We start from the raw sequence: 16992 nt of genomic DNA on the forward strand, positions 1-16992 counted from the left end.
TACCCTTCAAGTCCTTTGAGCACCAAAGGCCCCCTTTCATCTGACACCCAGACCCTGGGGAAAGGAGTTCTTTTTCCCATGCAATATAGCCTCTCTTTGCAGCCATTTGCCCTGGCCAACAGGGCAGTGTCCAGTGAGATATTTGCCAACTTTGCTGGATTCCTGCACAAATAAAGCTGCCCGCATCTAGGAGCTTGCAAGTCCTTAGAGCCCCAAAGGCCCCCTTTCATGTGACACCCAGACCCTGGGGAAAGGACTTCTTTTCCCCATGGAAAATGGGGTCAGTTTGAGGCCCCCTGCCCTGGCAATCTGCATTGTTCCCTGTGTGAAATTTGCAAACTTGGCTGGATTGCTCCACAACTAAATCTGTCAGCAACTAGGAGCTTGCAAGTCCTTAGAGCCCCAAAAGCCACCTATCATTGATACCCAGACCCTGGAGACATGGCTTAATTTTCCCCATGGAAAATGGGGTCAGTTTGAGGCAACTCGCCCTGGACATCTGCATTGTTCCCTGTGTGAAATTCACAAACTTGGCTGATTTTCTCCAAAACTAAAGCTGCTGGCAATGAGGACCCTGAAGGTCCTTAGGGCCCCAGATGCCACCTTTCATCTGGTGCCCAGACCCTGGGACAATGACTTCATTTTCCCCATGGAAAATGGCCTCCATTTGTGGCCTCTCACCCTGAACAATAGGGTGGTGCCCAGGAAGAAATTTGTAATCTTTGCTGGATTTCACCAAATCTAAAGCTGCCAGTAAGAAGAACCCTGCAAGTCCGTAGAGCCCTAAAGGCCCCATTTGATCAGACAGCCAGACCCTGGGGAAAGCACTTCCTTTTCCCATTCAAAATGGCCTCTCTTTGCAGCCATTTGCCCTGGCCAACAGGGCAGTGCCCAGTGAGAAATTTGCAAACTTTGCTGGATTCCACCACAACTAAAGCTGCCGGCAACTAGGAGCTTGCAAGTCCTTAGAGCCCCAAAAGCCACCATTCATCTTATACCCAGACCCTGGAGACATGACTTCATTTCCCCATGGAAAATGGGGTCAGTTTGAGGCCTCTTGGCCGGGCCATCTGCATTGTTCCCGGTGTGAAATTTGAAAACACTGCTGGATTCCTCCACAAATAAAGCTGTCAGAAACTAGGAGCTTGCAAGTCCTTAGAGCCCCAAAAGCCACCATTCATCTTATACCCAGACCCTGGAGACATGACATCATTTCCCCATGGAAAATGGGGTCAGTTTGAGGCCACTCGCCCTGGCAATCTGCATGGTTCCCTATGTGAAATTCACAAACTTGGCTGATTTTCTCCAAAACTAACGCTGCTGGCAATGAGGACCCTGCAAGTCCTCAGGGCCCCAGATGCCACCTTTCATCTGAACCCCAGACCCTGGGCCAATGACTTCATTTTCCCCATGCAAAATGGCCTCCATTTCTGGCCTCTAGCCCTGACCAATAGGGTGGTGCCCAGCAAGAAAATTTGTACTCTTTGCTGGATTTCATCAAATCTAAAGCTGACAGTAAGTAGAACCCAAGAAGTCCTTAGAGCCCCAAAGGCCACCTTCCATCTGACAGCCAGACCCTGGGAAAAGGACTTCTTTTTCCCATGCAATATAGCCTCTCTTTGCAGCCATTTACCCTGGCCAACAGGGCAGTGCCCAGTGAGATATTTGCAAAATTGCTGGATTCCTCCACAAATAAAGCTGCCCGCATCTAGGAGCTTGCAAGTCCTTAGAACCCAAAAAGTCGCCTTTCTTTGATACCCAGACCCTGCAGAAATGACTTCATTTTCCCCGTGGAAAATGGGGTCAGTTTGAGGCCAGTCGGCCTGGCCTTCTGCGTCGTTCCCAGTGCTAAATTCGAAAACTTGGCTGATTTTCTCCACAAATAAAGCTTTTAGTAATACGGACGCTGCAAGTCCTTAGAGCCCCAAAAGCCACCATTTCATTGATACCCAGACCCTGGAGACATGACGTCATTTTCCCCATGGAAAATGGCCTCATTTTTCTGGCCTCTCACCCTGACCAATAGGGTGGTGCCCAGGAAGAAAATTGCAATCTTTCCTGGATTTCTCCAAATCTAAACCTGCCAGTAAGAAATACCCTGCAAGTCCTTAGAGCCCCAAAGGCCCCCTTTCATCGGACACCCAGACCCTGGGGAAAGGACTTCTTTTTCCCATGCAAAATGGCCTCTCTTTGCAGCCATTTGTCCTGGCCAACAGGGCAGTGCCCAAGGAGAAATTTGCAATCTTTGTTGGATTCCTCCACAACTAAAGCTGCCAGAACCTAGGACCCTGCAAGTCCTTAGAGCCCCAAAAGCCACCTTTCATCTGTTTCCCAGACCCTGGGACAATGACTTCATTTTCCCCATGGAAAATGGCCTCCATTTCTGGCTTCTCGCCCTGAACAATAGGGTGGTGCCCAGGAAGAAATTTGTAATCTTTGCTGGATTTCACCAAATCTAAAGCTGACAGCAAGAAGAACCTTGCAAGTACTTAGAACCAAAAAGGCCCTCTTTCATCTGACAGCCAGACCCTGGGGAAAGCACTTCCTTTTCCCATGCAAAATGGCCTCTCTTTGCAGCCATTTGCCTTGGCCAACAGGGCAGTGCCTAGTAAGAAATTTTTAAATTTTGCTAGATTCCTCCAAAAATAAAGCTGCCCGCATCTAGGACCTTGCAAGTTCTTCGAGCCCCAAAGGCCCCCTTTCATCTGACACCCAGACCCTGGGGAAGGGACTTCTTTTCCCCATGGAAAATGGGGTCAGTTTGAGGCCACTCGCCCTGCGCATCTGCGTCGTTCGCTGCGTGAAATTTGCAAAATTTGCTAGATTCCTCCAGAACTAAAACTGCCGGCAATTAGGAGCTTGCAAATCCTTAGAGCCGCAAAAGCCACCTTTCTTTCATGCCCAGGCCCTGGAAACATGACGTCATGTTCCCCATGAAAAATTGGGCAGTTTGAGGCCAGTCGCCCTGGTCATCTCCGTCCTTCAAGGTGTGAAATTTGCAAACTTGGCTGATTCTCTCCAAAACTAAAGCTGCTGGCAAAGAGGACCCTGCAAGTCCTTAGGGCCCCAGATGCCACCTTTCATCTGGTGCCCAGACCCTGGGACAATGACTTCATTTTCCCCATGGAAAATGGCCTCCATTTGTGGCCTCTCACCCTGAACAATAGGGTGGTGCCCAGGAAGAAATTTGTAATCTTTGCTGGATTTCACCAAATCTAAAGCTGACAGTAAGTAGAACCCTCTAAGTCCTTAGAGCCTCAAAGTCCACCTTTCATCTGACACCCAGAACCTGGGGAAAGGACTTCTTTTTCCCATGCAATATAGCCTCACTTGGCAGCCATTTGCCCTGGCCAACCGGGCAATGCCCAGTGAGAAATTGCAAAATTTGCTGGATTCCTCGACAAATATAGCTGCCGGCAACTAGGAGCTTGCAAGTCCTTAGAGCCCCAAAAGCCACATTTCATCTTATACCCAGACCCTGGGGACATGACTTCATTTCCCCATGGAAAATGGGGTCAGTTTGAGGCCACTTGCCCAGGACATCTGCATTGTTCCCTGTGAGAAATTTGCAAATTTTGCTGGATTCCTTCACAACTAAAGCTGCCAGCAGCTAGGAGCTTGCAAGTCCTTAGAGCGCGAAAAGCCACCTTTCATTGATACCCAGACCCTGGAGACATGACATAATTTTCCCCATGGAAAATGGGGTCAGTTTGAGGCCACTCGGCCTGGCATCTGCGTCGTTCCTGCTGTGAAATTCGCAAACTTTGCTGGATTCCTCCACAAATAAAACTGCCGGCAACGAGGAGCTTGCAAGTCCTTAGAGCCCCAAAAGCCACCTTTCATTGACACCCAGACCCTGGGGAAAGGACTTCTTTTTCCTTATGGAAAAGGGGGTCAATTTGAGGCCACTCGCCCTGGCCATCTGCATTGTTCCCTGTGTGAAATTTGCAAACTTTGCTGGATTGCTCCACAACTAAAACTGCCAGCATCTAGGAGCTTGCAAGTCCTTAGAGCCCCAAAAGCCACCTTCCATTGATGCCCAGACCCTGGAGACATTACGTCATTTTCCCTATGGAAAATGGGGTCAGTTTGAGGCCACTCGGCCTGGCCATCTGCGTCGTCCCCAGTGTGAAATTTACAAACTTGGCTGATTTTCTCCAAAACTAAAGCTGCTAGCAATGAGGACCCTGCAAGTCCTTAGGGCCCTGGATGCCACCTTTCATCTGATACCCAGACCCAGGGCCAATGACTTCATTTTCCCCATGGAAAATGGCCTCCATTTGTGGCCTCTCTCCCTGACCAATGGGGTGGTGCCCAGCAAGATATTTGTAATCTTTTCTGAATTTCGTCAAATCTAAAGCTGACACTAAGAAGAACCTTGCAAGTCCGAAGACCCACAAAGGCCCCCTTTCATCTGACACCCAGACCCTGCGGACATGACTTCTTTTTCCCATGGAAAATGGCATCTCTTTGCAGCCATTTGCCCAGGCAAACAGGGCAGGGCCCAGTGAGAAATTCTTAAACTTTCCTGGATTCCTCCACAAATAAAGCTGCCTACATCTAGGAGCTTGCAAGTCCTTAGAGCCCCAAAAGCCACCATTCATCTTATACCCAGACCCTGGAGACCTGACTTCATTTCCCCATGGAAAATGGGGTCAGTTTGAGGCCACTCGGCCTGGCAATCTGCATTGTTCCCTGTGTGAAATTTGAAAACTTTGCACGATTCCTCCACAACTAAAGCTGCGAGCATCTAGGAGCTTGCAAGTCCTTAGGGCCCCAAAAGCCACCTTTCCTTGGCACCCAGACCCTGGAGACATGACTTCTTTTCCCCATGGAGAATGGGGTCAGTTTGAGGCCACTCGCCCTTCTCATATGCATTGTTCCCTGTGTGAAATTTGCAAACTTTGCTGGATTGCTCCGCAACAAAAGCTGCCAGCAACTAGGAGCTTGCAAGTCCTTAGAGCCCCAGATGCCACCTTTCATCTGATCCCCAGACCATGGGCCAAAGACTTCATTTTCCCCATGGAAAATGGCCTCCATTTCTGGCCTCTCACCCAGACCATTAGGGTGGTGCCCAGCAAGAAATTTGTAATCTTTGCTGGATTTCACCAAATCTAAAGCTGACAGTAAGTAGAACCCTCGAAGTGCTTTGAGCCCCGAAGTCCACCTTTCATCTGACACCCAGAACCTGAGGAAAGGACTTCTTTTTCCCATGCAATATAGCCTCCCTTGGCAGCCATTTACCCTGGCACACAGGGCAGTGCCCAGGGAGAAATTTGCAAACTTTGCTGGATTCCTCCACAAATATAGCTGCCGGCAACGAGGAGCTTGCAAGTCCTTAGAGCCCCAAAAGCCACATTTCATCTTATACCCAGACCCTGGAGACATGACATCATTTCCCCATGGAAAATGGGGTCAGTTTGAGGCCAGTCGGCCCAGGTCATCTGCATTGTTCCCTGTGAGAAATTTTCAAATTTTGCGGGATTCCTCCACAACTAAAGCTGCCAGCAGCTAGGAGCTTGCAAGTCCTTAGAGCGCGAAAAGCCACCTTTCATTGATACCCAGACCCTGGAGACATGACATAATTTTCCCCATGGAAACTGGGGTCAGTTTGAGGCCACTCGGCCTGGCATCTGCGTCGTTCCTGCTGTGAAATTCGCAAACTTTGCTGGATTCCTCCACAAATAAAACTGCCGGCAACGAGGAGCTTGCAAGTCCTTAGAGCCCCAAAAGCCACCTTTCATTGACACCCAGACCCTGGGGAAAGGACTTCTTTTTCCTTATGGAAAATGGGGTCAATTTGAGGCCACTCGCCCTGGCCATCTGCATTGTTCCCGGTGTGAAATTTGCAAACTTTGCTGGATTGCTCCACAACTAAAACTGCCAGCATCTAGGAGCTTGCAAGTCCTTAGAACCTCAAAAGCCACCTTCCATTGATGCCCAGACCCTGGAGACATAACGTCATTTTCCCTATGGAAAATGGGGTCAGTTTGAGGCCACTCGCCCTGGCAATCTGCATTGTTCCCAGTGTGAAATTTACAAACTTGGCTGATTTTCTCCAAAACTAAAGCTGCTAGCAATGAGGACCCTGCAAGTCCTTAGGGCCCTGGATGCCACCTTTTATCTGATACCCAGACCCTGGGACAATGACTTCATTTTCCCCATGGAAAATTGCCTCCATTTCTGGCCTCTCTCCCTGACCAATGGGGTGGTGCCCAGCAAGATATTTGTAATCTTTTCTGAATTTCCTCAAATCTAAAGCTGACAGTAAGAAGAACCTTGCAAGTCCGAAGACCGCCAAAGGCCCCCTTTCATCTGACACCCAGACCCTGCGGACATGACTTCTTTTTCCCATGGAAAATGGCCTCTCTTTGCAGCCATTTGCCCAGGCAAACAGGGCAGGGCCCAGTGAGAAATTCTTAAACTTTCCTGGATTCCTCCACAAACAAAGCTGCCTGCATCTAGGAGCTTGCAAGACCTTAATGCCCCAAAAGCCACCTTTCATTGATACCCTGACCCTGGAGACGTGACATCATTTTCCCCATGAAAAATGGGGTCAGTTTGAAGCCACTCGACCTGGCCATCTGCATCGTTCCCTGTGTGAAATTTGCAACCTGTGCTGGATTCCTCCACAAATAAAGCTGCGAGCATCTAGGAGCTTGCAAGTCCTTCGAGCCCCAAAAGCCACCTTTCATCTTATACCCAGACCCTGGAGACATGACTTCTTTTCCCCATGGAGAATGGGGTCAGTTTGAGGCCACTCGCCCTTCTCATATGCATTGTTCCCTGTGTGAAATTTGCAAACTTTGCTGGATTGCTCCACAACAAAAGCTGCCAGCAACTAGGAGCTTGCAAGCCCTTAGAGCTGCAAAAGCCACCTTTCATTGATACCCAGACCCTGGAGACATGACTTCATTTTCCCCATGGAAAATGGCGTCAGTTTGAGGCCAGTCGGCCTGGCCATCTGAGTCGTTCCCAGTGTGAAATTTGCAAACTTTGCTGATTTTCTCCAAACCTAAAGCTGCTGGCAATGAGGACCCTGCAAGGCCTTAGAGCCCCAAAAGCCACCTTTCATCTTATGTCTCTGTCTCTCTGCGAGCCTCTCAGGAACCCTGGGCCAGTCTCGAGTCGGCAGACACCGGGGAGGGCAGCCCCGACACGGCCGACAGCGGGGAGACACTGTCTGTGCCCCGAGGGTACTGAGGGCACCTGGGCTGGGCGCCTGTGCAGCACAAGAGACACCAGAGACATCGGTAGAAGAGAAAGGGCTGACTCTTAGCAGGGGTTAATCCAAGGTTTTATTAGGATCCCAAAGGAGCTCCTGCACCTCAGGGGCCTCCTGCCGAGAGCCCCGGGAGATGTGCCAAGGTCACATTTAAAGGGAGGTGGAAACCAAAAGCAGATAACATTTTACCAACCAATAAGTAACTCTAAGGGATGGGTACTGGGGGATAGACATATAGGACAGCGTATGGGGCAAGGCTTGGGGGGCTGACCCCTGGCCTCTGGCTAATCACTCAACGACCTGGACTGAAACTTCTGGATGGAGGGATGGGATCTGAGTGATTGACAGAGAGCCAGGGTGGGAGTTTGGGGATGATCTCATCCCGGGAGAGGGATAACACAGGTAAAGGGAGGGGGGTACAGTCTGGGATAAACCATTTGGGAAAAATATGGGAATACAAAACAAAACTACTTCAAAATATTACAAAATATAAAAACGCACTACAACATCTCCCTCTTTTCGTTTAAATTAAAAAAAAAGAGGGACCTAAACATTAAATTTCAGCTCGGAGTGATCTCAAGCATCAGCAAACCAAGGCCGTTTTGTAAATTCTGCAGAGGTTTCTGTCTCCTCCTCAGAAGAGGTGGGAACAGTCACCTGATTGATCTCTAAAGGGGAAATAGCTTTCAATATCAATTTGGTCACAATGCTCTTGATGATCCCAAAGCTGATCAAAATAGCAAGAAAAACAAACAAAACTAAAAATACAGATTTCAGTATGGATCTGACCCAACCCCAGAGTCCCCATCCTTGGAAAAGTCCGTCCATCCAGTCTGCTGTTTCTTGCTTGATGCCTTGGACCATTTGTTGCATCTTTCTGATGATTTTGTGGACATCCTCAGCTTTGGATGACAGATTCAGGCAAAGATTCAGGCAACAGAGACCTTCAAACTCTTCCACATCTGACTTGGATGGATGGCTGTCAACATGAGCAGCAGAAGGATGGGGCTCATTCTGATGGTAGAGGGGCTGAGTTCAGATCAAGGGGAAACACTGAAAAGACACGGTTTTTCAGGAAACTGAGTCAGGAAAAGGTTTCTTCAGCAGGGGCTGTTTCTTTGTCTCCTGTGGTAAAGTGGTTGGCTGTGATAGACTCTGCACAAGGCAGTGTAGGTGGTGGTGTGCCTATTGGAAACTCCAAATAAAAATCATTAGTTTAAAAATGGATGGTTACTTTAGGGAAACTTCATGCTCCCTCTGGTATTCTAAAGGAACTCTGGGGATAGGGATTAGTGGAGGGAGACCATGGGAGAGGGGAAAGGGTGGTAGGAATTTGTGGGAACATAAAAAAGGGGTGATAGGACAATGGAAAGAAGAAGGGGAAAGTGGGAGGGGGGTAGGAAGGCCACAGGAATTGGGGAAGGGTATTAGAAGAAGTGGGACTTATCGGACTGAAAGGTTCTTTTATTATTGACATGGGCTTTTGAATGCAGGGCAGCTTGCCCGCGTTCTGTGCTTTTCTTGCTTTTAGGCTGTTGCTGGGGCTTGATGGTTGTTGGTTTTGGGTTCTATTTCCTTGGTAGACATGTGGAGGACTTCTATGATGTAGATAATATTTTACAGGTTTGTAGTCTGGAGCATGTTTACTACCTTGTACTGAAACTCCACCAGGTCCTGTCACATCGGCTGCTTGGGGGCCTTTTCATCCTTGTACTATATTAAATTCCACAATTTCTCCATCTCCTAAACTGGGGAGATATTTCCTGGGGTTATTCTTTTTTATAGCAGTCTGATGAACAAACACATCTTCTTTGTTATCATTCCGGGTTATGAAACCGTATTTGTTTTTTACATTGAACCATTTTACTGTCCCCAAAATGTTCATGGCAAGGACTTTTTTACCTTTGCCAGTGGGTTTGTGTTGGCATTGCTGGTGCGCTGCCGTATGAAATGCATTCCGGTCCTGGTGCTGACGGCCGCGCTCAGGCTCGGCCCTGTCCTGTGCTGGAATTGAACACACCCTATTTTTGTCATAGCGCTGGGAAAAAGAGCGCTCTTTATTCAGTTTTTTGAAAGGTTGTCTTTTGGGGAATTCTGATCTTCAAGGTTATTGTATTTAAAATCTAAAAACTGCTTTTTCAGAGGGCAGTCAGGCATCCAATGCCCTAACTTCCCACAAAGATGGCAAGGTCGATTAGAATTGGAGATTCTCTCTTGTGGCATTGTGACGTGCTGAAGCTGGTTGGTGGATGGTGGATCAGGGGTCTCCACAGCTGCAATCCTTCTCTGTGGTTTTGGTCTCTCGTCCTGGTCAGCAAGGGTGATGGTAACTTTCCTCTCACACACTTCTAGCATTGACTGTAGTGTTGGTGTTGGATCGAGAGGCAGGCTCAGGATGGCAGCTTTACACTTCTCATTGGCATTTTCTTTAGCAATCTCGGTGAGGATGTCCATCCTGGCTCCTTCGTTCTGAACTTGCAATTCAACAGCTTTTCTCAACCTTTCCACAAAACTCAAAAAGGACTCAGATGAAGATTGTGTTATTTTCAAATAATTTTCAAGCGGAACACCAGGACGGAGCCCAAAGAAAGCTTTCTCAGCTGCTCTAGCACATTCTTTGAAAACCTTTCTGGGAATGCCCTCTGCCTGACTTGCTCCATCCTCCCACTCCCCTTGTCCACAGAGATGGTCGAGAGATATCAATTTACCATAAACATCATGGGCAGTAGCTTCATCAGCCCACACAGCTGGTAAAATTTCTCTCAATCCTTTTTTCCATGCTGCATCCCACAAGAGATATTCAGACGAGGATAACAGGCAGGTAAAAAAGTGTTTGATATCAGCGGGGGTTAAGGTATTAGCAGAAAGTGTAGCTTTAAGGAGTCCTCTAAAATATTCACTTGATCTACCAAAATCTTTTTGGGCTTTGGCAAGTTCTTTGACAGAATCAACAGAAAGGGGGGTATAATGTGGCTGAATCCCCCCGTTTAAATCTGAAATATATGACACAGGGGCTGCAGAAAGAACCAGTGATGTTTCCGGCTTCTGGCCGCCGAACTCAGCACCTCCGGTTTCTCTGACCTGGGAGCTGGCGGGCGGGCTGAGGGAGGGGCGGAGGGAGGCCGCGGCTGGTGGGCAAAGCCCTGAGGGGGCGGAGGGGGGCGGCGGGAGGGTGCTGGGAGGGAGGGTTTCGGGGGCGCGGTTTTCCGACCAGAATGGGTTGTTGGGAGAGCGTAAAGGATTGTGGAAAGAAGAAGGAGCAGGCATGGCCATGTGGTATCTACCATCATGGTCTGGTGAAGTTACCTGAAGCGGATCGGGGGTACAAAAGCGGGCACGAGAATTCCAGGACAGGGTATCACAGCTTGGGGAAATAGGGGAAAGGGTAGGGTCCCGGGGAATTTGACCAGAACTGTCCGGGTTGGAGACAGGGAGCTTCTGAGGGAAGCTAGGGAGTGTAGCTTTCTTCAGAATGTCCTGTGCCAGGGTTGAGGGTGAGGAAAGAGGGTTAGGAGAGGGAAAACATAACTTGGAGGGGGGTAGATCAGGTTCTTGGGAAGCAGAGGTGTTGAAACTGTTCCCGGATGGCTGTTCCTGCCTTTTTAATTTGGGTTTCACACCATTTCTTATCTGCATAGCTAGAAAAGCAAACTTTGACAAAGATTTGTCACCTGACTTCCCTGCTCTCAACAACTCATTGCCAATTTTGTCCCAGAAAGCCAAATCATGAATATTTTCAGTTGATACATCGGGGAAATGAAGGAACAGCCATCTAACAAATTGTTTAACATCTGTTTTTGAAAATCGGATTTCTTCACTCTTAAGAAAGTTCAAAAAATGGTAATAGACATCTTTGTGAGATACAGAAAGCTTTGCACCCATTGTAGCTGTGATTTTAAATTTTGTATCTCAAATTTCACCAACCCAGGTGGGGGGGAGAAGAAAAACCTGAAGCTGGCAGCCTGCCAAAAATAGAGAAAAAAAAACTTCGGCTCTCTGCAGCGAGCCTGAAAACAAAGGCAGGGAAACACCCCCCCTCCCGAAGAGGGGAGAAACGGGAAGAAGGTAAACTTACCAATCCAGCTGTGGGACAGGAAAACAGGAGGTGCTGGTATGGTGACTTCTACCTGAAACTGACCCTTGAGGGAAGAGTTTCTTGCACAGAGGAGCAATTCAGTAAAACGGAGTGTGTTCTTCTAAGGTAGCTTGCCGGCCAAAGGCTTTGCGAACAGTCTGAAATAATGTCCGAGCCCCGTCCGTGAGGTCCGGGGATGGTCTCAGAGCCCGACGTTGGTCGCCAAAATGTCTCTGTCTCTCTGCGAGCCTCTCAGGAACCCTGGGCCAGTCTCGAGTCGGCAGACACCGGGGAGGGCAGCCCCGACACGGCCGACAGCGGGGAGACACTCTCTGTGTGTGCCCCGAGGGTACTGAGGGCACCTGGGCTGGGCGCCTGTGCAGCACAAGAGACACCAGAGACATCGGTAGAAGAGAAAGGGCTGACTCTTAGCAGGGGTTAATCCAAGGTTTTATTAGGATCCCAAAGGAGCTCCTGCACCTCAGGGGCCTCCTGCCGAGAGCCCCGCCCCGGGAGATGTGCCAAGGTCACATTTAAAGGGAGGTGGAAACCAAAAGCAGATAACATTTTACCAACCAATAGGTATCTCTGAGGGATGGGAACTGGGGGATAGACATATAGGGCAGCGTATGGGGCAAGGCTTGGGGGCCTGACTCCTAGCCTCTGGCTAATCACTCAACAACTTGGACCGAAACTTCTGGATGGAGGGATGGGATCTGAGTGATTGACAGAGAGCCAGGGTGGGAGTTTGGGGATGATCTCATCCCGGGAGAGGGATAACACAGGTAAAGGGAGGGGGGTACAGTCTGGGAAAAACCATTTGGGAAAAATATGGGAATACAAAATAAAACTACTTCAAAATATTACAAAATATAAAAACGCACTACAACAATCTTATACCCAGACCCTGGAGACATGACTTCATTTCCCCATGGAAAATGGGGTCAGTTTGAGGCCACTCCTCCTGGCAATCTGCATTGTTCCCTGTGTGGAATTTGAAAACTTTGCACGATTCCTCCACAACTAAAGCTGCCGGCAACTAGGAGCTTGCAAGTCCTTAGAGCCCCAAAAGCCACCTTTCCTTGATACCCAGACCCTGGAGACATGATGTCATTTTCCCCATGGAAAATGGGGTCAGTTTGAGGACACTCGGCCTGGCCATCTCCATTGTTCCCTGGGTGAAATTTGAAAACTTGGCTGATTTTCTCCAAAACTAAAGCTGCTGGCAACGAGGACCCTGCAAGTCCTTAGGGCCCCAGATGCCACCTTTCATCTGATACCCAGACCATGGGCCAAAGACTTCATTTTCCCCATGGAAAATGGCCTCCATTTCTGGCCTCTCACCCAGACCATTAGGGTGGTGCCCAGCAAGAAATTTGTAATCTTTGCTGGATTTCACCAAATCTAAAGCTGACAGTAAGAAGAACCCTGAAAGTCCTTTGAGCCCCAGATGCCACCTTTCATCTGACACCCAGACCCTGGGGAAAGGACTTCTTTTTCCCATGGAAAATGGCCTCTCTTTGCAGCCATTTGCCCTGGCCACCTGGGCGGTGTCCCAGAAAGAAATGTGCAAACTTTGCTGGATTTCTCCAAATCTAAATTCACCAGTAAGAAGTACCCTGCAAGGCCGTAGAACCCCAAAGGCCACCTTTCATCTGACACCCTGACCCTGGAGACATGACTTCATTTTCCCCTATGGTAAATGGCCTCCATTTCTGGCCTCTCGCCCTGAAAAATAGGGTGGTTCCCAGCAAGAAAATTGCACTCTTTCTGGATGTCTCTAAATCTACAGCTGCCGGTAAGAAGTACCATGCAAGTCCTTAGAGCCCCAAAAGCCACCTTTCATCTGACACCCAGATTCTGGGGACATGACTTCTTTACGCCATGGAAAATGGGGTCAGTTTGTGACCACTCGCCCTGGCCTTTTGCATTGTTCCCTGTGTGAAATTTGCAGACTTGGCTGATTTTCTCCAAAAGTAAAGCTGCTGGCAATGAGGACCCTTCAAGTCCTTAGGGCCCCAGATGCCACCTGTCATCTGATACCCAGACCCTGGGACAATGACTTCATTTTCCCCATGGCAAATGGTCTCCATTTGTGGCCTCTCACGCTGACCAATAGGGTGGTGCCCAGCAAAAAATTTGTAATCTTTGCTGGATTTCATCAAATCTAAAGCTGACAGTAAGAAGAACCCTGAAAGTCCTTTGAGCCCCAGATGCCACCTTTCATCTGACACCCAGACCCTGGGGAAAGGACTTCTTTTTCCCATGGAAAATGGCCTCTCTTTGCAGCCATTTGCCCTGGCACACAGGGCAGTTCCCAGTGAGATATTTGCAAACTTTGATGGATTCCTCCACAACTAAAGCTGCCGGCAACTAGGAGCTTGCAAGTCCTTAGAGTCCCAAAAGCCACCTTTCATTGATACCCAGACCCTGGGGACATGACTTCTTTTCCCCATGGAAAATGGGGTCAGTTTGAAGCCACTCGGTATGGCCATCTGCATTGTTCCCTGTGTGAAATTTGCAACCTTTGCTGCATTCCTCCACAACTAAAGCTGCTGGCAATGAGGAGCCTGCAACTCCTTAAGCCCCCAAGCTTCACCTCTCTGTTGATACCCAGCTCATGGGGAAATTGCTTCTTTTTCCCATAGAAATGGTATCCCTGTGCGGCCACTTGCCCTGGCAGAAAGTGGGGAGCCAAGCAGGAAATGTGAAATTTCTCCTGGATTTCCCTAAAAGTAAAGCTGCCAGCAACTAGGATCCTGCAAGTCATTACGGCCCCAGATGCCACCTTTCATCTGATACCCAGACCCTGGGACAATGACTTCATTTTCCCCATGGAAAATGGCCTCCATTTCTGGCCTCTCGCCCTGACCAGGAGGGTAGTTCCCATCAAGACATTTGCAATCTTTGCTGGATTTCTCCAAATCTAAAGCTGCCAGTAAGAAGTACCCTGCAAGTCCTAAGCGCCCCAGATGCCACCTTTCATCTGACACCCAGACCCTGGGGAAAGGACTTCTTTTTCCCATGGAAAATAGCCTCTCTCTGCGGCCATTTGCCCTGGCACACAGGGCAGTGCCCAGTGAGAAATTTGCAAACTTTCCTGGATTCCTCCACAACTAAAGCTGCCAGCAACTATGAGCTTGCAAGTCCTTAGAGCCCCAAAGGCCACCTTTCATTGATACCCAGACCCTGGGGAAAGGACTTCTTTTTCCCATGGAAAATGGAGTCCGTTTGAGGCCACTCAGCCTGGCCATCTGCATTGTTCCCTGTGTGAAATTTGAAAACTTTGATGGATTCCTCCACAACTACAGCTGCCAGTATCTGGGAGCTTGCAAGTCCTTAGAGCCCCAAAAGCCACCTTTCATCTGATACCCAGACCCTGGGGACATGACGTCATTTTCCCCATGGAAAATGGGGTCAGTTTGAGGCCACTCGGCCTGGCCATCTGCATTGTTCCCTGTGTGAAATTTGCAACCTTTGCTGCATTCCTCCACAACTAAAGCTGCTGGCAACGAGGACCCTGCAACTCCTTAGGGCCCCAAACATCACCTCTCTGCTGATACCCAGCTCATGGGGAAATTGCTTCTTTTTCCCATAGAAATGGTATCCCTGTGCGGCCACTTGCCCTGGCAGAAAGTGGGGAGCCAAGCAGGAAATTTGAAAATTCTCCTGGCTTTTCCTAAAAGTAAAGCTGCCAGCAACTAGGACCCTGCAAGTCCTTAGAGCCCCAGATGCCACCTTTCATCTGATACCCAGACCCTGGGACAATGACTTCATTTTCCCCATGGAAAATGGCCTCCATTTCTGGCCTCTCGCCCTGACCAGGAGGGTGGTTCCCAGCAAGAAAATTGCAATCTTTGCTGGATTTCTCCAAATCTAAAGCTGCCAGTAAGAAGTACCCTGCAAGTCCTTTGAGCCCCAGATGCCACCTTTCATATGACACCCAGACCCTGGGGAAAGGACTTCTTTTTCCCATGGAAAATGGGGTCAGTTTGAGGCCACTCGGCCTGGCCATCTGCATTGTTCCCGGTGTGAAATTTGCAAACTTGGCTGATTTTCTCCAAACCTAAAGCTGCTGGCATCGAGGAGCCTGCAACTCCTTAGGGCCCCAAACATCACCTCTCTGCTTATACCCAGATCATGGGGAAATTGCTTCTTTTTCCCATAGAAATGGTATCCCTGTGCGGCCACTTGCCCTGGCAGAAAGTGGGGAGCCAAGCAGGAAATGTGAAATTTCTCCTGGATTTCCCTAAAAGTAAAGCTGCCAGCAACTAGGATCCTGCAAGTCATTACGGCCCCAGATGCCACCTTTCATCTGATACCCAGACCCTGGGACAATGACTTCATTTTCCCCATTGAAAATGGCCTCCATTTCTGGCCTCTCGCCCTGACCAGGAGGGTAGTTCCCAGCAAGACATTTGCAAACTTTGCTGGATTTCTCCAAATCTAAAGCTGCCAGTAAGAAGTACCCTGCAAGTTCTTTGAGCCCCAGATGCCACCTTTCATCTCACACCCAGACCCTGGGGAAAAGACTACTTTTTCCCCATGGAAAATGGGGTCAGTTTGAGGCCACTCGGCCTGGCCATCTGCATCGTTCCCGGTGTGAAATTTGCAAACGTTGCTGATTTTCTCCAAAATTAAATTGCTGGCAACGAGGACCCTGCAACTCCTTAGGGCCCCAAACATCACCTCTCTGCTGATACCCAGCTCATGGGGAAATTACTTCTTTTTCCCATAGAAATGGTATCCCTGTGCGGCCACTTGCCCTGGCAGAAAGTGGGGAGCCAAGCAGGAAATTTGAAATTTCTCCTGGATTTCCCTAAAAGTAAAGCTGCCAGCAACTAGGATCCTGCAAGTCATTAGGGCCCCAGATGCCACCTTTCATCTGATACCCAGACCCTGGGACAATGACTTCATTTTCCCCATGGAAAATGGCCTCCATTTCTGGCCGCTCGCCCTGATCAATAGGGTGTTACCCAGCAAGACATTTGCAATCTTTGCTGGATTTCTCCAAATCTAAAGCTGCCAGTAAGAAGTACCCTGCAAGTCCTTAGCGCCCCAAAGGCCACCTTTCATTTCATTCGCAGACCCTGGGGACATGACTTCTTTATCCCATGGAAAATGGGGTCAGTTTGAGGCCACTCGGTATGGCCATCTGCATTGTTCCCTTCGTGAAATTTGCAAACTTTGCTGGATTCCTCTTCAACTAAAGCTGCTGGCAACGAGGAGCCATCAACTCCTTAGGGCTCAAACATCACCTCTCTGCTGATACCCAGCTCATGGGGAAATTACTTCTTTTTCCAATAGAAATGGTATCCCTGTGCGGCCACTTGCCCTGGCAGAAAGTGGGGAGCCAAGCAGGAAATGTGAAAATTCTCCTGGATTTCCCTAAAAGTAAAGCTGCCAGCAACTAGGATCCTGCAAGTCATTAGGGCCCCAGATGCCACCTTTCATATGACACCCAGACCCTGGGGAAAGGACTTCTTTTTCCCATGCAAAATGGCATCCGTTTGCAGCCACTCACCCTGGCAGAAAGTGGGGAGCCAAGCTAGAATTATGCAATCTTTGCTGGATTTTTCCAAACGTAAAGCTGGCAGCAACTAGGACCCTGTAAGTACTTAGAGCCTCAAAAGCCACCTTGCAGTTATTACTAACACCCTGGGTAAAGGATATTTTTCCCATGGAAAATGGC

This window comes from Molothrus aeneus, unplaced genomic scaffold (assembly GCF_037042795.1).
Source record: "Molothrus aeneus isolate 106 unplaced genomic scaffold, BPBGC_Maene_1.0 scaffold_35, whole genome shotgun sequence".
In the NCBI taxonomy this organism is placed as follows: Eukaryota; Metazoa; Chordata; class Aves; order Passeriformes; family Icteridae; genus Molothrus; species Molothrus aeneus.